Source organism: Phocoena sinus, chromosome 4, assembly GCF_008692025.1.
Source record: "Phocoena sinus isolate mPhoSin1 chromosome 4, mPhoSin1.pri, whole genome shotgun sequence".
Taxonomy (NCBI): Eukaryota; Metazoa; Chordata; class Mammalia; order Artiodactyla; family Phocoenidae; genus Phocoena; species Phocoena sinus.
The window spans coordinates 117,314,140-117,338,903 of record NC_045766.1 but is presented as its reverse complement, the minus strand read 5'-3'; positions in this window follow the sequence as shown (position 1 = coordinate 117,338,903).

Below are 24,764 nucleotides of genomic sequence, written 5' to 3'. Positions count from 1 at the left end.
AGTCTGCGGATGGGCAGTTTTACCTGAACTTGACTCCGGATGTAGCTATTAGGGCCCCAAACTAAAGCATGACCCTGGACTCCACCTTCGATGACTTTATGCCTGAGAGGTTGTCAAAAGTGCTGGTCAGGCTCTCAGAAGCTAACGTCTCCAGAGGAAAATCTGTCCCCAAATCTGGGGTCACCTTTCTAGACTTTTATCTTCTCCTGGGTATTGACCTGATAATTCTTCACTATCTTGTGAGCTTTCCAGTGCAATCTAGCTAATGGTTTTTATATTATGTCCAGCTTTTCTCCTTTAGTAGCAATGTGGGTTCAAAATTTGCAGCCCTACTTACCAGAAGTATAGTCCATCCCGTTTCTCAAGTCTTTAGTACTCTTCCTTGTCTCTCTTAAATTCAGATGTGCACAATGACCACCATATGGAAGTCCAAAGCCAAAGTGTACATAATCTAATTTATTTACTGTAATGTGGATAATATTGGTTTTAACTTTATCTAATTTTGCTGAGCCCTAATTGTGCTTGTTTATTGATTGCCTTTGAGCCTCTGGCTGGGGCTTTCTTTCAATTTAAAAAGCCTCCCTACCTCAAGGTTGCCTATTCTTCTCCTCCCTATATGAGAAAGTCCAGCTCAAAATCAATTCCATCCATGCCTTCTTCTACCTCTCCTCTCTCCTCGATCACCTCCTAATTTGAAATACTATTTTACTTATTCTCTGTGTGATACACGTAGGGTTTCTGCTCACGAAGGGTTAGCAAGTTTGCTGGACAAGATGATCTTGTTTGCCACCCTGGATTGCAAACTTTCCAGAGACAGGGTTTAAGCTCTTAGTATCTTCTTCTGAATTTATTTGAGTACTTCAGATACAATAGGGAATCCAGCACTTGTTAGAGAGACACTTTGACTATCTCACTGCAAGTTAGAGATTTTCCATCTCTTTGGGTCTCATAGAAGCTTCTGAACATTACCTTAATTCAGTGTGTCTCGCTGAGAGAATATCAACTGGTATGTGGTATTTTTTCCAGGTTTTATTAGTTATGACTTTTAATGCATATACAAAATAAAACTTGAAGCCTATGATTTCACAAATATGGTGTGGTAATATGGACATCTTAAATAACAGGCATGTTAATGAGCACATAAAGGGAACTTGCAAAATTCCTAAAGATGGTAGGTAAATGTGGTAGGCTGATTGCAAAAATAATTCCCATCTGCTCACAGTGTGACTTGGCAGCTCCTCCCAAGGTGTTCTTTCCCCCATCTTTTGACTCTGGGCTGGCCTTTCAACTTGTTTGGGCCAACAGAACGTGGCAGGGATGACAAGATGCTAGTTCCAAGCCTAGGCTTCAGAAGCCTTGTATACATTGTTGCTCCCTTGCAACCTTGCTGAGCAATTAGAACAAGCAGAGGCTAGTGTGTTAGATGATATGGGAACAAATGAAGCAGAGTTGGGTCTTCACATCTGTGGACCTCCTAAGTCAACCAGCTCCCTGGCATCCCCTAATCAGCTACAAATGCATAAGTGAGCCAGCCAAGATCAGCTGCAACTGGCTCAAATCAACAAAATCATCCAGCTGACCCACAGACTCAGGAGCAGGAAAAAAAAATTATTATCATATGCTATTGAGGTTTTGTTAAGAGGTATTATTGTGACAATGGATAATGAATTCAGAGCATGACCAAAATTTGAGAAACACTGATTTATGTACTTTACAAATTATAGTCTTTGATCTTTTGATATGTATTTCATAATAGAGCATGATTCAGAATCATTTCCAGAACAGTCTGTGGGAGAACAACAGATTGAGACATTCTTTCTTTCCATTGTAATTCAAATAAGTAAACCTCAGAGTCTATTTGTTCTACTTTTTTTCCTTGTGGAATCCTCTTCCAAATACCTTTCCTTACCGTTACTCTAGACTCTAAAGCAGTGGATAGGTAGGGAAGGAAAATGAATGAGGTGTAAAAGAGAGCATCAAAGGGAGGGAAGCATTCCAGTCAAAATTGCCTTAATAAATATTCGCTAACCTCTTTAATTGCTTAAAAGTTTTAAATCCAACTATGATTGGTCAGTAGCCCAATACCTTCTGCTTTTAAAGATTTGAACTATTGTTTCTCTCTTTAACCAGATCAATTTTCTTGAAGGAGGTCCTATATCTATTTTTCAGAATGATGTGGAAAGGGAGGAGGATTGAGTTTGGAGCCAGATGGTTCTGGTTGGTGTCCTGGCTTCACTATTTCCTCTGTGGCCTTAGGTGAGTTACTCTATCTATGAGTCTCAGTTTCTTCCTCTATAAATGAGAATGATATCATTTTTAAAAGAGATTTAAGACATTATACATAAAGTATCTGGTATCAATACTTATACAAAAAATAGTAGTTACTTCCTCCCAGGCAGCTTGTTGCTTCTTAGACACTGAGTACCTGCAGGTACTCATACTCTTGCCTGGTTGACACATTTCTCCAACCATCCTGTCATAGTCCATTTGGGTTGCTGTAACAAAATACCATAGAATGGGTGGCTTATAAACAACAGAAATTTATTTCTCACAGTTCTAGGGACTGGAAGTCTGAGATTAGGTTGCCAGCATGGTCAGGTTCTGCTGAAGTTCCTTTTTCTGATTGCCGACTGTTCTCTTGCTGTGTCCTCACATGGTGGAAAGAGGGCTGGAGAGCTCTCTGGGATCTCCTTTGTAAGAGCACTCATCCCATTCATGAGGGCTCCACCCTCATAATCTACTTACCTCTCAATGCCCACCTCCTAACATCATTACATTGGGGGTTAGGATTTCAACATATGCACTTGGAGGACACAAATAATTCAGTCTATAATATACCCCAAAACACACTGACATTAAACTGATCTGAGCTCTCTTCTTCCGATATCACTTCTTTTTTTTCTTGAATTTTATTTTTTTATTTTATACAGCAGGTTATTAGTTAACTATTTTATACATATTAGTGTATATATATCAATCCCAATCTCCCAATTCATCCCACCACCACCACCATTCCTGCTTTCTCCCTTGGTGTCTATACGTTTGTTTTCTATATCTGTGTCTCTATTTCTGTCTTGCAAACAGGTTCACCTGTACCATTTTTCTAGATTCCACATATATTCGTTAATATTCGATATTTGTTTTCCTCTTTCTGACTTACTTCACTCTGTATGACAGTCTCTAGGTCCATCCACGTCTCTACAAATGACCCAATTTCATTCATTTTTATGGTTGAGTAATATTCCATTGTATACATGTACCGCATCTTTATACATTTGTCTGTCAATGGGCATTTAGGTTGCTTCCATGTCCTGGCTATTGTATATAGTGCTGCAGTGAACATGGTGGTACATGTCTCTTTTTGTGTTATGTTTTTCTCTGGGTATATGCCCAGTAGTGGTATTGCTGGGTCATATGGTAATTATATTTTTAGGTTTTAAAGGAACCTCCATACTGTTCTCCATAGTGGCTGTATCAATTTACATTCCCACCAACAGTGCAAGAGGATTCCCTTTTCTCCACACCCTCTCCAGCATTTGCTTTTTGTAGATTTTCTGATGATGCCCATTCTAACTGGTGTAGGTGATACCTCATTGTAGTTTTGGTTTGCATTTCTGTAATAATTAGTGATGTTGAGCATCTTTTCATGTGCTTCTTGGCCATCTGTATGTCTTCTTTGGAGAAATGTCTATCTAGGTCTTCTGCCCATATTTTGACTGGGTTGTTTGTTTTTTTAATATTGCGCTGCATGAGCTGTTTATATATTTTGGAGATTAATCCTTTGTCTGTTGACGTGTTTGAAAATATTTTCTCCCATTCTGAGGGTTGTCTTTTCATCTTGCTTACGGTTTCCTTTGCTGTGCAAAAGCTTTTGAGTTTCATTAGGTTCCATTTGTTTATTTTTGTTTCTATTTCCTGGGTGGTGGGTCAAAAAAAATCCTACTGTGATTTACGGCAGAGCATTCTTCCTATGTTTTCCTCTAAGCATTTTATAGTGTCTGGTCTTACATTTAGGTCTTTAATCCGTTTTGAGTTTATTTTTGTGTATGGTGTTAAGGAGTGTTCTAATTTCATTCTTTTACATGTAACTGTCCAGTTTTCCTAGCACCACTTATTGAAGAGACTGTCTTTTCTCCATTTTATATTCTTGCCTCTGTTATTAAAAATAAGGTGACCATAGGTGCATGGGTTTATCTCTGGGCTTTCTATCCTGTTCCATTGAACTATATATCTGTTTTTGTGTGAGTACCATGTTGTCTTGATTACTGCAGCTTTGTAGTGTAGTCTGAAGTCAGGGTGTCTGATTCCTCCAGCTCGGTTTTTTTCCCTCAAGATTGCTTTGGCTATTCGGGGTCTTTTGTGTCTCCATACAAATTTTAAGATTTTTTGTTCTAGTTCTGTAAAAAATGCCACTGGTAATTTTATAGGGATTGCATTGTATCTGTAGATTGCTTTGGGTATTATAGTCATTTTCACAATATTGATTCTTTCAATCCAAGAACACGGTATATCTCTCCATCAGTTTGTGTCGTCTTTGATTTCTTTCATCAATGTCTTGTAGCTTTCTAAGTACAGGCCTTTTATCTCCTTAGGTAAGTTTATTCCAAGGTATTTTATTACTTGGTTGCAATGGTGAATGGAATTGTTTCCTTAATTTCTCTTTCTGATCTTCTGCTGTTAGTGTAAAGCAATGCCGGAGATTTCTGTGCATTAATTTTGTATCCTGCAACTTTACTAAATTCATTGATTAGCTCTAGTAATTTTCTGGTGGCATTTTTAGGATTCTCTATGTATAGTATCATGTCATCTGCAAACAGTGACTGTGTTACTTCTTCTTTTCCAATTTGTATTCCTTTTATTTCTTTTTCTTCTCTAATTGCCATGGCTAGGACTTTGAAAACTATGTTGAATAATATTGGTGAAAGTGGGCAACCTCGTCTTGTTCCTGATCTTAGACCAAATGCTTTCAATTTTTCACCATCGATAACGATATCTGCTGTGGGTTTGTCATATATGGCCTTTATTATGTTGAAGTAGGTCCCCTCAGTGCCCACTTTCTGGAGAGTTTTTATCATAAATGGGTGTTGAATTTTGTCAAAACCTTTTTCTGCATCTATTGAGATGATCATATGGTTTTTATTCTTCAGTTTGTTAATATGGTGTATCACATTGATTGATTTGTGTATATTGAAGAATCCTTGCATCCCTGAGATAAATTCCACTTGATCATGGTGTATGATCCTTTCAATGTGTTGTTGAATTCTGTTTGCTAGTATTTTGTTGAAGATTTTTGCATCTATATTCATCAGTGAGTTTGGTCTGTAATTTTCTTTTTTTGTTGTATCTTTGTGTGGTTTTGGTATCAGGGTGATGGTGGCCTCGTAGAATGAGTTTGGGAGTGTTACTCCCTCTGCAATTTTTTGGAAGAGTTTGAGAAGGATGGGTGTTATTTCTTTTCTAAATGTTTGATAGAATTCACCTGTGAAGCCATCTGGTCCTGGACTTTTGTTTGTTAGAAGATTTTTTTTTTTTTTGCGGTACACGGGCCTCTCACTGTTGTGGTCTCTCCTGTTGCAGAGCACAGGCTCTGGACACACAGGCTCAGTGGCCATGGCTCACGGGCCCAGCCACTCCGTGGCATGTGGGATCTTCCTGGACCAGGGCACGAACCCGCGTCCCCTGCATCGGCCGGTGGACTCTCAACAACTGCACCACCAGGGAAGCCCTGTTGGAAGATTTTTAATCACTTTCAGTTTCAGTGCTTATGATTGGTCCGTTCATATTTTCTATTTCTTCCTGGTTCAGTCTTGGAAAGTTATACCTTTCTAAGAATTTGTCCATTTCTTCCAGGTTGTCCATTTTATTGACATAGAGTTACTTGTAGTAATCTCTTATGATGCTTTGAATTTCTGTGGGATCTGTTGTAACTTCCCCTTTTTAATTTCTAATTTTATTGATTTGAATCCTCTCCCTCTTTTTCTTGATGAATCTGGCTAAAGGTTTATCAGTTTTGTTTATTTCTCAGAGAACCAGCTTTTAGTTTTATTGATCTTTGTTATTGTTTTCTTTGTTTCTATTTCATTTATTTCTGCTCTGATCTTTATGATTGCTTTCCTTCTATTAACTTTGGGTTTTGTTTGTTCTTCTTTCTCTAGCTCCTTTAGGTGTAATGTTATATTGTTTATTTGAGATTTTTCTTGTTTCTTGACGTAGGATTTTATTGTTATAAACTTCTATCTTAGAACTGCTTTTGCTGCATCCCATAGGCTTTAGATCATTGTGTTTTCATTGTCATTTTTCTCTAGGTATTTTCTGATTTCCTCTTTGATTTCTTCTGTGATCTCTGGTTATTTAGTAATGTATTGTTTAGTCTCTATGTGTTTGTGTTTTTTACATTTTTTTCCCCTGTAATTGATTTGTAATCTCATAGCACTGTGTTCGGAAAAGATGCTTGATATGATTTCAGTTTTTTTAAATTTACCAAGGCTTGATTTGTGACCCAAATATTATGTATCCTGGAGAATGTTCCATGTGCACATGAGAAGAAAGTGTAATCTTCTGTTTTTGGATGGATTGTCCTATAAATATCAATTAAGTCCATCTTGTTTAATGTGTCATTTAAAGCTTTTCTTTCCTTATTAATTTTCTGTCTGGATGATCTTTCCATTGGTGTAAGTGAGGTGTTAAAGTCCCTCACTATTATTGTGTTACTGTCAATTTCCTCTTTTATAGCTGTTAGTATTTGCCTTATGTATTTAGGTGCTCCTATGTTGGGTGCATATATATTTATAATTGTTATATCTTCTTCTTGGATTGATCCCTTGACCATTAGGTAGTGTCCTTCCTTGTCTCTTGTAACATTCTTTATTTTAAAGTCTATTTTATCTGATATGAGTATTGCTACTCCAGCTTTCCTTTGATTTCCATTTGCATGGAATATCTTTTTCCATCCCCTCAGTTTCAGCCTGTATGTGTCCCTAGGTCTGAAGTGGGTGTCTTGTAGACAGCATATAGATGGGTCTTGTTTTTGTATCCATTCAGCAAGCCTGTGTCTTTTGGTTGAAGAATTTAATCCATTCACATTTAAGGTAATTATCACTATGTGTGTTCCTATTACTATTTTCTTAATTGTTTTGAGTTTGTTTTTGTAGGTCCTTTTCTTCTCTTGTGTTTCCCACTTAGAGAAGTTCCTTTAGCATTTGTTGTAGACCTGGTTTGTTGGCGCTGAATTCCCTTAGCTTTTGCTTGTGTGTAAAGCTTTTGATTGTCTGTAAAGCTTTTGATTTCTCTGTTGAATCTGAATGAGATCCTTGCCAGGTGGAGTAATCTTGGTTGTCGGTTCTTCGCTTTCATCACTTTAAATATATCATGCCACTCCCTTCTGGCTTTTAGAGTTTCTGCTGTGAAATCAGCTGTTAACCTTATGAGAGTTCCCTTGTATGTTATTTGTCATGTTTCCCTTCTTGCTTTTAATAATTTTTCTTTGTGTTTAATTTTTGTCAGTTTGATTGCTATGTGTTTCGGTGTGTTTCTCCTTGGGTTTATCCTGCCTGGGACTCTCTGCGCTTCCTGGACTTGGGTAGCTATTTCCTTTCCCATGTTAAGGAATTTTTCAACTATAATTTCTTCAAATATTTTCTTGGGTCCTTTGTCTCTTTCTTCTCCTTTTGGGACCCCTATAATGTGAATTTTGGTGCATTTAATGTTGTTCCAGAGGTCTCTTAGGCTGTCTTCATTTCTTTTCATTTTATTTCCTTATTCTGTTTCTCAGCTGTGATTTTCACCATTCTGTCTTCCAGGTCACCTATCTGTTCTTCTGCCTTAGTTATTCTGTTATTGATTCCTTCTAGTGTATTTTTCATTTTAGTTATTGTATTATGCATCTCTGTTTGTTTGCTCTTTAATTCTTCTAAATCTTTGTTAAACATTTCTCACATCTTCTTAATCTTTTCCTCCATTCTTCTTCCGAGGTCCTGGATCATCTTCACTATCATTATTCTGAATTATTCTTCTGGAAGGTTGCCTATCTCCACTTCATTTAGTTGTTTTTCTGGGGTTTTATCTTGTTCCTTCAACTGGTACATAGCCCTCTCCCTTTTCATCTTGTCTATCTTTCTGTGAATGTGGTTTTCGTTCCACAGGCTGCAGGATTGTAAATCTTCTTGCTTCTGCTGTCTTCTCTCTGGTGGATGAGGTTATCTAAGAGGCTTGTGCCAACTTCCTGATGGGAGGGACTGATGATGAGTAAAGCTGGGTGTTGTTCTGGTGGGCAGAGCTCAGTAAAATTTTAATCTGCTTGTATCCTGATGGGTGGGGCTGAGTTCCCTCCCTGTTGCTTGTTTGGCCTGAAGCGACCCAGTACTGGAGGCTACAGGCTCTTTGGTGGGGCTAATGGCAGACTCCAGGAGGGCTCATGCCAAGGAGTATTTACCAGAACTTCTGCTGTCAGTGTCCTTGTCCTCACGGTGAGCCACAGCTGTCTCCTACCTCTGTAGGAGACCTTCCAACACTAGCAGGTAAGTCTGATTCAGTCTCCTATGGAGTCAATGCTCCTTCCCTCTGGGTCCTGATGCACACATCACTTTATATGTGTCCTCCAAGAGTGGAGTCTCTGTTTCCCTCAGTCCTGTCAAAGTCCTGCAGTCAAATCCTGCTAGCCTTCAAAGTCTGATTCTCTGGGAATTCCTCCTCCCATTGCTGGACCCCAGGTTTGGAAGCCTGATGTGGGGCTCAGAACCTTCACTCCAGTGGGTGGACTTCTGTGGTATAATTGTTCTCTAGTTTGTGAGTCATCCACCCAGATGTTATGGGATTTGATTTTATTATGATTGCACCCCTCCTACCAACTCATTGTAGCTTCTCCTTTGTCTTTGTATGTGGGGTCCAAAGTCACTTCTATGAAAATAGGGGCAGAGATTTGACTTTGACTACAGCTACATCAATTTACACTTGTTGAGCCAGGTTCAACTGCTCTGTAGTATTCATTTTGTTGAATTTTTCCATTTTGTAAATATTTCCATCAGTGTTGAAACTAGGTTAAACATAGTAACCTTCCCAAGATGGTTATCCTTTTCCTCTTAATTTTTAAAATAATTGCTTCTGTTTTATCTTTTTTTTTCAATTGCAGATATGTCTTTCCAGAACTATCCTGTGTTCCTATTAACTGAAGTTTTCTTAGATGTATGTTGCATTTTGAGACTGCAAATTTGAATATCAATATAAACTAGAACCTCAAGACTGGAAGGGATCTTTAAAAGAAAAATAGTATATTCTTCTCTGGTCAGAATTATTTAGAACCACATCCTTCAAAGATTTGGACCACCTAAGTTCATATTCCTTGTATTCATCAGCATTCTCCAGAGAAACAAAACCAATATAAATGAATGTATTATATGGAATTGGCTCACATGATTCTGGAAGCTGATGAGTCCAAAATCTTCAGAGGTAATGTCCAGTTCAAAGACCATCAGGCAAGAAGAGTCGATGGGCCAATTTGAAGGCTCGTAGGTAGGAGAATTCTCTCTTACTGGGGGAAGGGTCAGCATTTTGTTTTGTTCAGGCTTTCAATTGACTGTATGAGGCCCACCTACTTTATGGAGAGCAATCTACTTTACTCAGTCTGCAAATTTAAATGTTAACCTCATCTAAATCACCCCTACCAAAACACCTAGAATAATGTTTGACAAAGTATTGAGGCCCCTGTGGCCCGTCAAGTTGACACACAAAATTACTCCTCACATTTCTCATTCTTCAAATGAAGATTTGAGATCTGGTGAACTATAGAGTTATTCTAAAGATACAAGTAACCACACATAAAATTGGAACCAGTGATGTGCTGATAAATGTTTACAAATCAGATCTCCAAAAGAGAAAAAAGATAGGAAAAAAAAGTTTGGGTGTAGCACTTACTAATTTCCATGGTGGAAATGAGAATAGTGATGGGAAGGAAAAAAGAATAAAAAGCAAGAGGGGTTTTACAAAAATGAAATGTGCCCTGAACTGAGCAATGTAATCAAAGCAACTTCCTGCACCTAGGGAACAAAAAGAAGAAAAAGGCTATGTCTGAAGTCATTTACTCAGCCTGCATTAAGTGATAAATTACATCACTTTAAGGGGTCTGACATTAAGACCTCAAATCAGAGATAGGAATCCAGCTGGGTAATTCTTACTGTTAGAAGAATTGGGGTCAGTTCAACTTACAGGATACATTAAAGTTTTCTCATTAAACAACTTTTTTTTTAAATAAGAAACAACTTTAGTCTCTGTAAGTGTGACTTAACATATCACTCACCCCAGATTCAATCAGATAGAATCGAGGTTGGTTCATGGGCCCTGGAAATTGGGCCTAAGCAGCTTCTTTAAGGTAGGCAAGTCAGCTGTCATGGCCTCTGAATTTACTACTAGGGAAATAGACACAAAACAGTTTACTTTCAATTATAAATTTTAAGACATTAGAACTAAAAACTGGGAAAAGTATTCCAATTTTAAACATTCTACTTTAAAGTGCCTTTGCTCAAATTCTAAATCATTAGATTTCATACTGAAAGTGAGAATGAATGTTACAGATTTGAGAACCAGTTCTGTTGATGCTTGAAATTTAAATGATTAAATAGCCCACACATGCAAATTTTCATATACAAAATTTATAGTAATCCACATCAAATAAAGAATCACAGAATTTTCTTGATCTATTCTTATTCCTAGAAGTTCTCCTCACATACAAATGTTGCAATCTGGAAATGATTCTGGAAAAGTTTCTTGAGTTAAAAGAGCTAGAAGTCTGATTAAAAAAAAAAAAACAGATAAACAATTTCTTATGTAACTGTTCTAGAATCAGTTGTTCTGTGTTTGTATTCCAAGAAGCATCCTGTGATTTGAACATTTCTTCTCCCAAAGCAGAGTATTATTTCCTTGCCCATATGTGCTTAGAGATGCTAGTGAATTAGTAGATCTGTGGCTCTACCAATATCATTATCAGCAAATTCTTGTTAGATCTGTGAATTTGTGGGCCCACCTAAGACCTACTGAATCAGAAACCAGGGGGTGGGACCCAGCAGTGACTTAAGCCCTTCAGGTGATTTATATGCATGATAAAGTTTGAGAATCACTGCACTAGGTGATACTTTTCCTTTGTAAGACCAATGCCCTAGAGCAACCAGTTTCTCATTCCCCTCTCAAAAGGCAATACTGAGAGCAAAACTGAATTTGTGAGGGAAGAAGAGTTCTGTTTCAGTGAGGAGTCAGGTTATATACCTTCACCTAATCCCTTACCACTTGCTCTTTCTCTCTTCCAACCAAACAAGTCATTCTTAGCACCCCAGACTTGAAGGATGATGAACTACTGTGATGTCATTTCTCCCGAAGGGCTTACAGGATTCAGCAAATAATTGTACTCACAGTTATGATTTATTGCAGTGAAAGGATGCAAAGCACAATCAGCAAAGAGAAAAGGCATCTGGAGCCAAGTATGGAGGAAACCAGGTACAAACTTCCAAAGTCCTCTCCCAGGGGAGCCACCCAGGATGCACTCAATTCTGGTAGCAACTAGTTGCAACAATACAAGTGAAGTGTTGTCAACCAGGGAAGCTCATTAGAGACCCATTGCTCAGGGTTTTTACTGGGGGCTGATCATGTAGGCACCCTCTGTCTAGCATCTACCAAAATTCCAGACTCCCAGAAAGAAATCAGGTGCTCATAATAAACCATTGTTTGTATAAGCAGTTAGGCATGATGGGCCACTCTTATCAGTTTGGGGAATGGTGGGAACACTCCCCCAATTCAAGTTTCAGATGCCAGCTAAGGGCCGACTGTGTAAGCATGCAATTCAAAGGGTAACAGTCAGGCCTGTTATGTCAGCTATTTCCTACACCTCCTTTCTGTTTCCTTTATCTGTAAAATGGTAAAGAGGACCTATTTTATATGGTTGTTATAAAGATTAAATGAGATAATCTATGTAAAACATGTAGAACTCTGACTGACTCAGAATGATCCCTTAATAAATGTTAGCTAAAGTTGATATAATTTGTGTTGAAGAAGACACCCAGACACCAGAACCAGATGTTAGCAGTTGAGAGTGGATCATGGTTAATCCTTTTCTCTTCCCGGTGTTCACTACATTGTCCAGCACACAGAAGGTGCTCTTTAAGTATTTGATGAGGATGGTAGTGATTTCTACCCTCTGTCATCTGAAAGAAATGCACAACCTAAAAGTTGATAGTTATGTTTTATTCAGCAGACAAAACTGAGGACTTAAGCCTGGGACACAGCATCTCAGATAGCTCTGAGAGACTGCTCTGAAGAGACAAGGGAGGGGAGCCAGGATATATAGGAGTTTTTGCAACAAAGACCAGGTAGTCAGAACATCAAAAGATTACTGTTAAAGAAAACCAGACATCTCAAGTTAAGGGATTTAGTGCTTTTCTATGTATGGGAAGATGCAAGAGTCTGGGCTCACTAAAATCATTCCTTTGATATGCACCTCGGCTCTCTGGGGCCAGTAACCTATGCTTTCTCATCCTGAGTCTCCTCAGGGTGCATCATTGGGGGTGACTGCAGAGGCTGCTGGCTTGATGGCAGGCATCCTGTTTCCATCCTGAGTTTCCTCAGGGCTCACGGTCAGGGTGGCTGTAATGTGATGGCTTGATGGCTGCAACATCCTTTGCTTACTGATATGGCAGACAACATTTTTTTCATTGACACCTCCAAACTAATCCCTGTTTTACCTTTCAAGTCCCACCATGTGGACTTTCTTATAATACTTAGTCTTGAGTTAGTCTCTGGAATGCTCCACTATGTAGAAGACTTACTATGCATGGTCACCAACAATGGACTTCTCTCCAAAGTTATACACAAGAATATATATATATATATATATGTATTTGTCTTGAATCTTCTACCTCTCGCTATATTTGACACCTAAAGCCTTTCTGAGATCAGATTCCAGGACAGGATATTGCCTTTCTCTCACCTGAAAATTTCTAAATTCTAAAACTGAGATGATCATCATCATTTCTAAAAGATCCCCTTTTGTTTCTGTTATTCATACCATCATTTACAAGTGTTCAGATTTGCAATTTTGGGGTTGTTTTGAATTCTTGTCTGCGTAAAGTCACCAAGTCTGGCTTACTGCTTACTGTATAGAGCTCTCCTAATTTTCGGTTGTTACTGACTGTCATATTGTAAAACTTCTTCAGGGCAAAACCCTTCAACTGGTAGTTCTGTTGTATAGCATTCTTACATTTTAGCACATCTTGCATACACCATCTTGAATGGGGTGTGTGATCATCACAAAATCCCTTAGTCATTACAGGCATACCTTGTTTTACTGCACTTTGCTTTATTGCACTTCACAGATAATTGCATTTTTACAAATTGAAGGTTTGTGGCAACCCTGTGTCGAGCAAGCCTATTGGTACCATTTTTTGAGCAGCATTTTCTCGCTTTGTGTCTCTGTGTCACATTTTGGTAATTTTAGCAAAAATTCAAACTTTTTCATCATTATGATATTTGTTATGGTGATCTGTGATCATTGATCTTTGCTGTTACTATTGTAATTGTTTTGGGGCTCCATGAACCGTGCCCATGTGAGAGGGCGGACTTCATCGATTGTCAAAATGACAACAAAGGATTTAGAATATTACATAAACTTAGTTGATAAAGCAAAGGCTGCATTTGAGAGGATTGACCCCAACTTTGAAAGAAGTTCTACTGTGGGTAAAATGCTATCAAACAGCGTTGCATGCTACAGAGAAATCATTCCTAAAAGGAAGAGCCAATCAGTGAGGCAAACGTCATTATTGTCTTATTTTAAGAAATCGCCACAGGCCACCCCAGTCTTCAGCAACTACCACCATGATCAGTCAGCAGCATGAACACTGAGGCAAGACCCTCCACCAGCCAAAAGACTGTGACTTGTGGAAGGCTCAGATGATGCTTAGCATTGTTTAATAATAAAGTATTTTTAAATTAAGGTCTGTACATTGTTTTTTAGACATAATGCTATGGCACACTTAATAGATTACAGTATAGTGTAAACATAACTTTTATATGCACTTATAGCCCAAAATTGTGTGACTCATTTTCTTGCCATATTTGCCTTACTGCGGTGGTCTGGAACCAAACCTGCAATCTCTCTGAGGTCTGACTGCACTAAAAATATCTACTGAGGGTCAAAACTGTATATTAAGTAAATTTTAACTCTTTGTCCTATACTTAATATCCACATTATTTTTTTCTAAAAATTCCCTACATTCAGCCAAGAAAAGCCCCTTATGCCATCTGCGAACAAGATATTCTCTCAACCAGTTTAGTCCAATAGTTTCTTCTGGGCCCAACTCCAGTCCCTTTAAGTCTTCTCCAACATCAAGTTTTCAAAGAAAGCTAGTGACTTCGTAGTGTATTTTCCTTAGGAGAGCAGGCTAGCAATTTCAGAGGAAGGACATATAAAGTAAAAGCCAAATCACAAGTTAGGATTTTAGATGCTAGTTATAAGTCATGGATCAGGGAGGAGTAGCCTCTGAAGTGCTTTGTTTAACCAGTTACCAGGGCTCAAGGCAGAGGCTGGCTGGGAGAGCTCAGTGTGGATGATGAGTGGCCGCATCTGACTGGGGGTGTGGCTTCAAAGACCAGCCTATGGCCTGATGAAGGGGCTACAAAAAGCATGCTGTTCTGCTTCTCCATTCGACCTTCTCTCAACAGCCAAGTAAAGCGTGCACTACACTAACACAGTGAGTAGGAAGAGGACTGACAGGGGTCCTTGAAAGACCAACTCACTCAATTTTAGATGCAAGGAACATGAAACACAGAGAGCTCAAGTGATGGCAGCCCTCCCACTGGCCACACTGACTATTTTGTTAGAATTTTAAGATAAGATAAGACCTATCTTATTCAGGATACTTTACTTCCCCTAGCCAGACATTTTCACCACAACTATAGAAATGTATGACAACAGTGCACAGCACAGCATGACCAGCATGGAGTCTGCAACAGCCCTGATCTGCAGAGCTGGGGTGAGAACATGGGCTTTTTTTAGATTCAGACCACTGCACGTGCACCATGATGTCTCCCCATTGTGCTATTGCTGCCCTGGGATGTTTTTAATTGCCCATTTCTGCAAAGTTTTGTAAAAAGCCCTCCAATTGAGTGTAAGTTACTAGTGAAAGGGAATCATTTCTTCCATTTTCCTTGGCTTCCCCGTAGTGGCATTATGCTGTCAGCCCTCAGTAAATGTGTCTTGTGTATATACTGCCTACAATGTTATTAGGCCTCAGAGGCTGTTCGTCAACCATTTGGCAACATTGCCCTCCAGGGCTGTTCCCTTCCTGCATGGTTCTTATTCTTATTAACGGTAGCAGCATTAATGAATGGGTATGTAGTTAACAGAGGAAATGCTCTCAAGCTTCAGCAGATGGTTTGCTTTTGCTTCTCATTTTTTGTCCCTTGTAAGCTGACCATCCTCAGAGTCCATCTCTGTCCAATCATTAGCTGAGTACTGCAGATTCTTTCCACCACGTGTCTGTAAGGCCAAATGACCCGAGGCAGGGGAACGCAATCAGACTCACAGGTTGCATCCACACACCCAGTTCTCAGAATTGACCTGGAGCTCCCACCCACCCAGTTCCAGGAACTGACCTGGGGACTTTCCACCCAGCCCAGCCTTCCCGCCTTTCGAGGGGCAGGACTACCGGTCCCAAGACTGATGCAACCGGCACCAGATATTGCCACGATACCCGAAGAGAATAAGGACTACCCTGCGCCCTCGCGGATTCACCACACCCCTTTCCCTTCTTCCCGTATAAATTCTGCCCAAACCGTCGCCCCGGCGCGACTTCTCTGGCCCCTTTCTCTCGGAGCAGTGAACCTCGCCAGGGAGCGTTCCCAAATAAAGCTTGTTTAAGCTCTCCTCCGTCTTTGGTGCCGTTCCTTACAGTGTCTTTCTCATTGGCTCCTTTAATCCCGTTTTCACTACCGTCACATTTGAAGCCCATTCTTTTTTTCCCCTTAGAAAAGTTCATTCACTGTTGCACTAGTAAATCAAAGTAGATTAGAGAGGGAATCGGAAGACCCAGTCTAAACTTGATTGTGACACTGCTCATGATGTGACTTTCAGCAAGTCATTTACTTACAGTTTCTTTACTATTCAAATGACCTGACTTAAATAATTCTAGGGTCACCCCCAGACCTTTCCGCCTACTGATCTCTGCCTGAAACACATTACTCCATCTTTCTGTCTCTCTCTCTCCCTCTGTCTCTCTCTCTCTCTTTTCTTTCTTTTTTAGTTTGTACACTCCCCTGTTTTCTCATTCCTGTATTTTATCTTGTTTATTTTTAAATTTTATTTGAAGTATAGTTGATTTACAATGTTGTGTTAATTTCTGCTGTACAGCAGAGTAATTCAGTTATACATATGTATTCTTTTCCATTATGGCTTATCACAGGGTATTAAATATGGTTCCCTGTGCTATACAGTAAGAACCTGTTGTTTATCCATTCTGTATACACTAGTTTGCATCTGCTTACCTCAAACTCCCAATCCGTCCCTCCCCCACTCCACCTACCCTTGGCAACCACAAGTCTGTTCTTTACGTCTATCTGTTTCTGTTTCATAGATATGTTCATTTGTGTCATATTTTAGATTCCACATGTAAGTGATATCATATGGTATTTGTCTTTCTTTTTCTGACTCACCTCACTTAGTATGACTCTTGACTACTTACCCCCAATCACAACTTAACCTAGTTTCCTGCTCTAGACAACCTACCGCAACCTCTCAGATTGTGAGTGGGTGTCATGTTACACCTCATACTTACCTCAATTATACTGCTCCATTTATTCATCCAGCAACAATTGGGTCTTTACCATGTGTGAAGCACTCGCTGGCTTCTTGAGATAATTCCTATGAACAAGAAGACTGGATTCCATGCCTGTTCCTCACATTGTGAATGTTGCTTTGTATATTTGTGTTTTTGTTTTCTGAAGTGAACAGTAATTACTTTGAAGGCAAGACTATGCCGTATTTACTGTATGTGTAGCACCTCACCAAATCTTAATAAATGTTTTCTAAATGAGTAATCAAAGCTCCTTCCAATTCATGATTTGAGACAGTTTTGAATCCAAGAGCTCTGGATTTTGCCTTTCATTATGGACAGATGTCTTTGGCACCAGTGGTTTAAATAAACCGATAAATAAAGAAAAAATTGTTTGAACGAACATAGAAACAAACAAAACAAAACAAACAAATAATGAAAAATGAAGAATTCACATTAATCTACATGCAATAAAAAAAATTCAAGAGGCTGTGTTCAATAGTAGCATCTACGCCCTAAGAACCAAAAACCAGTTGGTTTTGCTCTTTGTACACATCAATCACCAAGCCCAGCACTGCATTTACATGGGCAATTTCAACATGGTTTTGCAACATATATGCTAATAAAAATTGTGTTGAACTAAAACATTTACAAAATTTAAAGAGAAATTCCCAATTGCACAAATGTCTTCATTTTCTTTTATTTGCGTTTTAAAACTGTTTAAAGACCTCTAGCACTAACATTTACATCATGACACAGACAGGGTTAGTTTATTCACTTTGAGATGCCTCAGGTCCAGGGTAAATAATAAAATTGAACTTTACTACTCAAATATTTCTTTTCAACTCAGCATTTTATTTTATATTTAAATAATTGCACTGATGATCATTTGCAGCCATGAAGCATTTGCTGTGTGTTTCCCTTAAAGGCCACTGGATGGCAGTGCTATATCATAATATCAGCATCATTTTGTTTGGTTGGGTTGGTTATTCTTTCTGTTTTTATCTTTCCTAAGTGTAGAACAAGCAGTTTTTTGAAGAGCAAAAAGTTAAAGGGACTTTTTAGAATAAAGATCAACAACCAAAATTTTTTAAAAAATATAACTGAGTATAATTAAATCCCATCTACTTGCAATTAAAAAATTACCATATATTTCCTTTCTCAGTTCTAGATTTCTTCATAGTGGTCAAGAATACAAGCTTTATAATTAAACAGATATGAGATTTTTTTTTTCTTTAGAAACAACCAAGAATTTTTATTTTAGGTAAGCTTCTAAGTCTCCTTAAACTTTTGTTTTCAAGTGTAAACATTTATTATAGCACCTATCCTTATCGTGCATTAAGTGAGAGGATGCTTGCCAAGGGTTTAGGCTATATTGTTCTCAATATATGCTAGCTATAATAATGGAATAAGATAATTTATTATTATTATTGGTAATAAATCAACTACACTTTAATATGAATATATAAATAATATTTTATTATTAGGTTCAGGATCTTGGCAGTTTGGAAAGAATTGAAATAAAAAGTCTTCACTTTGAACTTAAGGAGGAAGAGAGAAAGAAAAGTAAGAAAACCAAAGAGAAAAAAGGGACAATCCAATAGGTTTTTGCAATTCTCTTGAAAAATACAGAATACACACACACACACACACACAAATGCTCTTGCAGTGACATACTGTGAAAAAAAAAACATATCATTTTTAGAGTACTCAAGACCAGAGTTGGGATACTGATTCTGCTGTTTCCCAGCTATAAGACTATGCATTCATTACTTTACCTCACTTAGTCTCAGTTTTGTTATTTGTAAATCAGAACTCATAATATAATACTTTTAGGGCTAATATGAGATAAAACAAGCTAATACAGGTAAAGTGCTTGACAGATAATACATATTCAAGTTTGTTATTTCTCTTCTTAGCAGAGTTTTATAAAAACCTACAAAGAAACTGCATATTAAATTTTGATCTTATTATTTTCCTGGGGCTTTAGCTCTGTCAGAAGTCTGTAAAACATACAGATCCAGAAATCCCTTATATGTTTCTTCATGTAAATGTTAATGTTACTGGTTTCTGTAATTTAAAACTTTTATTCAAACCCATAAATTATCTTTGATCTTCAACAGTTTTCTTTAAACTTCTATTCTCTGAGTAAGATGTTAATGAGTATTGGGATGATGAGGCAAGGCAGTATTAGGAATCAGAAAAGACATAGAGGATTAATTCACTAAATGGAAACGCAGTCACTGAATGATCTATGTTGAAAAAGATTATAAGACATGAACTCTTTCAAAGTGATGTCTGACAATTTGTTCCTGGTGGTTAAGAGAATTAAATTATGGACTAAAGAAAGTAGAAAAACAAATTGTGTCAAGACTAGTTGATCAATGTTGTCTAACAGGTGATATGAGTCATGGTAAAGAATACTAATAGTGGCAATATGAAAAATGTTCTGTGTGCCTACCCTTAATACATAAATAAAATTTCCATGGATTCGAGTCTGTGTGTTCACTGAGAGGAAAATAGTGTAGAATACTATTCCCATTTACAGAAGAAGATCTATGCCCAAGAAAAGATAAATCCTGGGATATTTATTTTCAACAACAGCATCTGCTACCTACTCATTGACCATATTTCTCTTCATTTTCAAAGAGAGCCATATATTTCAAAATGTTGGAAAAATTTATGCATCATATTGTCAAACCAATTCTTTTATCAACGAAGAGACTGAGGTCTTGAGAGAGGCCACCAGTTGTTCCTGGCTGCGCAGGTTCTTGGTAGCACAACTCGCCTAATTCCTAATCCAGCGTTTCTCCCATTTTGGCATTCTGCCTCAAGCAAAATTAGATTCCCATTTCATTTATTTATTTACCTTTAACTAATCGAGATGCCTCCCTTTTTATAGCAGACCCTTTGTTTGCTGATGGTAAAAACAAGCAGAACATCAAGTGAAAGCCCACTTTATGAATCCCAATTCAAAGGACACCTTCACTGGACAGTGCTAGAGTTCTGGAGGGATTCCTGGTCCTTTTATTTATTATGTATTCAGGAGACAAGGGTGTCAACAACCTAAAATACCTTAAAAAGGCTATTTTAGCAGCTGCTGATCTTGAAAACCCAACTGAGGGAATAATGGAGTAACAGCCTGATCTAGGGGATAAATTGTGTAGAAAGTCAAACACATAACTGAACTGGTTGTCCTTTCAATCTCGCCTTTCGTTCTCAGGGATGAAAAGGTGTTTGGATAGCTCCATTCTGTTGCTCACTCCTGCTGGCCAAAGAGGCCAGGGCTTCTCATTAATTTAATGGGACTCTGCTAAGTCAGTACCATTCGCACCATGAAATGCACCATGGGCAGCGCTGTCATCCCGACTTATTACTGTCTGATCATTAAGGTGCTGCTCGATTTGGAACATCTCAAAGAATCCACTCTCTTTCAGTAGGCTTTGGATATTGGTATTTCAATATAGGAACAGCACATTTGAAATGTCAAATAATAAACAAAAACACATTAATGAGTTTTTTAAATCATTGCAGTCTTTTTTTAAAAAATTTTATTTATTTATTTTTATATAGCAGGTTCTTATTAGTTACGTATTTTATACATATTAGTGTATATATGTCAATCCCAATTTCCCAATTTCATCCCATCACCACCTGCCACTTTCCCCCTTTGGTGTCCATACATTTGTTCTCTACATCTGTGTCTCTATTTCATTCTTTTTAAAAAAAGGGATTTGTGGGAGGACATAATCCAAATGACATTAGAGTGTGGTTGAGAGACTGTGCTGTCTTCTTTTAAGGTTGTGGGCAACGTCCCTACTTTGCAGTTTACTGATTAAATGCTAATTTAAAAGAAACATAAAATATACCTATTCTCTTAGAAATTCCATTATAAATCAGACGAAAATATCCTGTGGAACTGGATGGTTAACCTTCTTATTTAAAGATGAGGAATGTGAGGCTTAGAGGAGTTGACTAATTGGGCACAGGTTACACGGCCAGTTAGAGTCAGGGGTGGAGGGAACTCAGATCCTGTAATTCCTCAGCTGGCACCAAACTTTTCACTAGACCAAGTGGCTCTTAGTTGGACCTATTTTGAGGTTGGTTCATCTGGGAGATTGAAGGAATAAGAAAAATTGCTTTCAGATTGTACAATTTTTTCGGGGATGGGGCGGGTAGGTGGAGAAAACCTAGTCTGACCCTGTTTTATAAAGAGGATGCCATTTAAAACTGCCATGGGTTGGATACAATGGAAAGGTCTGGAACAGTGGAAAGATCATGAACTCTGATGGGGCTTCTAATAGGCAACCTCAGATTTGTTTGGCGGGGCTGATGGGGGTAAGTGAGGTGGGCCCGTGGTTACTGGGTTGCTTAATATTTAGTTTCCTCAAGTATAAATAGAAACAAAAACATAGGCCTCAGAATGGTTGTTTAAGGGCTAAATTGGGTAGAATACGTAAAGCATCTAGCAGAATGATCCACTCGTATTTGGTGTTTAATAAACATTAAAACGAATTTACCAGCCTTCTAAGGCAATTCACCATTTAAACTTAAATCTGAGATTAAAACCAGGCATGGGGTAAGCAAGAAGTGAGGGAGGTTCTGAGTCTGGTATGTACTACAGTTTGACAAATGAACCACAGAACTTTAAAAATATAAGGAGATGTCAGTGTTCTCATTTAGTTTGTCCAGGAAATAACATGCCTTTTAATAATTTAACATATCATAAGGCCACCTAAGTCCGTGTTTCCTAAACATTCAACCTAACTTTGGTACATCTCAATCTTAGCAGTTACTAGAATGTAATAGGAACAACTAAGGAGGCATGGAAAACAGCCTTCTGAAAGCAGTGCATTGTGACTGACAAAAGTTATCTTATTACAGTATATCTTTTTTCCTTTTGTGCTGTAGTTTGGAGGTGAGACAATTCTCATTTATCCTGTGATTGCATTTTCTGCATATTATTGATCTGAGGCAAATGGCATTCAATGGAGAGAGTGATTTCCTAGGCTTTTGTCCTTTCATGTACCAGTAAAATACATCAAATGAGCAATTTTCAGATCTCTCTGATTGTTATTCTTCCCACAGTTTTGCCATGTGGATGGACACAGAGAGCAAGGGCTCCACTGGTCCTAAGAGAATTGATAGCAATATATTCTCAATTAAATGTAGGCCAGCTTGCCTACCCAGTAGTCATGAAGTTCTTGAGAAATATCACTGAATAAGACATAGGTGTCCTCAGGGGGCTCACAACTTAGTATTTGTTTATTAAGCTGCTACAGCAATTTACAGAGCTGACGTTTTAGGCAAGAAAATGAAAGAGAATCTACAAACCTGTGTTGGTAAAGAAGCAGATTTCCTGCTTTTAAAGAGCAATTCCATATACAAATGCTTGCTGCAATGTAGCCAACAGAAGCCTATTGGAATAGTGAATATTTCAAACCGAAGGAGTTTGAGAAAACAAGAGAAGCAGGAAGGTCATCTGACCTCCCCTAACCCATCATACTCCTGTATGACTGTCTACTCTTGGTAAAACCTAGCATGAAATACTCAGGTCTGTTTCTTTGAGTCTTCTTCTTGTCATGAAGGATCCCATGTGATGTCAAACTTAGGTTACATACATTTGTATCTTTTTCTCCTGTTAATCTGTCTTGGTCAGTTTAATTTTCAGACCCAGCCAGAGACCCTGAGAGGGTGGAGGGACACTTTCTCCTCCCCAACAGTTTCTCCATTTTTCTTTTACAATTTCTTCCTCCCTCCCTCCCTCCCTCCCTCCCTCCCTCCCTTCCTCCCTCCCTTCCTCCCTTCCTTCCTTCCTTCTGTTACTGAACCAAACTTGGGTCATGTCAGCTCACCAGCATGCAGTAAAGCCAATCTGCAGACACCGGGTTGTGATGAAGGAAAGTGCAGCTGTGGCGCCTATAAGGAGTCAGAACAGCTAGTGCTCCAAAAACCCAAACTCCCTGATGGGTTTCAGGAAAACATTTTTAAGGGCAAGGTGAGGGAGTGGGGTCCCAGGGTGTGAGATCAGCTCACACAGTTCTCTGATTGGTTGATGGTGAGGTAACAGGGCAGTGTCAAAGGGGTTAACATGATCAATCCGTAGGCTCCAGTAGGTCTGGGGGCTACTTGCTCTTGGTTTTCAAGTTGTTAATTTCTTCCATTTAGTGGGGGTTTTAGCATCTCTAAAACAACTCAGAAAATGTGCATCAGGTACTATTATCTAGGTACTTCAGAGAGGAGCTAAAGCAGAGGATATGGGGGAGGGGTCTGTCCTGGAAAGTCCCCATAGGTTCCTTCTCGGTTATGCTTCCTTCCTTCCTTCACTGTTCAACAACCCTTAATGATTATTATCCAGGGCCTGAAAAGCACAAATGGATTATACCTGCTTTTGTGTAAGGTGAGAGACGAGATATATGTTAGATGTTTCAAGGGAGCAGCCACTAAGGGCAATAGGGATGTAAAGAAAGAGCGGATGAAAACTTGAGTACTTTACAAATTGGGAACAAAAGTGGACTATTTAACCTTAATACTTTTACTTCTAGAGTCTTAACATAGCTTCACTTTTGAACCTCTATTAGTGGTAATTGTGAACAGATTAAGTATATTCAACTTCCTACTCATGTGTGAAGTGGTGTGCTAGGAACATCAAGAAGAAAGCATTTTGAAGAAGAAGACATGTTTGGGGTGGGCCTTTGTGGGGAGAAAAATCCTTCTTCCACCTTCCTAGGTTCCTGGGGCCCAAAGGAGCAAACTGATTAAACACAGACTAACAAGAAAAAATAGTTTTAAATACCTCTAGGTGCATGAGAATTCACAAAGACAAATTTGGCTCTAGGAGGCTGTCAGATGCTTAAGGCTTATATACCAACTTAGGTTAAACAAAGGAAGAAGGGTTTGGGGCTGCTGGTGAGGGAGGCAAGTTATGAGGAGGGGAGTGGGGGAGATGTCTGGTAAATAAGGGGCCTATTTTTATGCAGATAAGAGTCTCTGGGGTGGTGAGTTTTCTCCTGGAAGTAGCTCTCTTTCTGGTTTGGAGACATCTCTACAAACAGAAATTTCCTTTATAAATGTAAATTTCCTTTACAAAAGGGGAAGTTCATACTTTATTTTTTCTAGAAGTTAGGGGGAGGCAAAGAGCTTTCTCTGTGTCTGCTGGTTCTCAACTGTCTTGAGTTCCAAATAATCCATATGCCAAAGAGACATATTTTGAGATAGAATATAATGGTATTCTTCACCTTGAATAAACTATAGGATTCAGTTAGGTGGAGAAGACTATCAAGGAATTCTCAAGCAGAGATAATATCATAAGCAAAAAAAGAAATGTATGAAAGCATACAGGTCATTTGGAAGAAGAACTCTATTTAACAGTGTAGGACATATTAAACAGATGAAATAAGAGTGAGACCACGTTTCTCTTCAAGAGGATAAGGATGGGATGCGGGCCACACAAGTTACAAAGATGATAATGTGTTTGCATGAAGGAGATTTAATACTCCTTGGTGTTTAAAAAGAAATTACAGTTGAAAGATTTGCTATTACTTAAAAAGGTCAGAGATATTGGGATGAAAAACAAATGGGTGGAAAATGTGGTATCATTGTAACATTTGCAGTAGTATCAAAACAACAGTTGACAAATGTCCCGGCTGCTTAAGTGGTTTCATCAGAAGCACTTCTTCAAAATGTCCTCTGTTTTCTGAGATGGATGGGGTTTGGTGTGGCAGGCAGGGAGTGGCAAACTCAAGTAAGGTTGGAAGGTTAGGCTGGGGTCACAGGCTTTGAAGGTGATTCTCAGGATTTCTAACTTTCTTCTGTAGGTGGATGAATGGGATGATCGATGAGTGTTCTAGAAATGTCATTCAGGCTGAGGTTTGGATTGGACTGAGAAGGAGCCTACTAGCAAGGAGGTCCATGGGTAAGTTATAGAAGCCCCTGAAAAGAGCAATGAAGGCCGGAGTA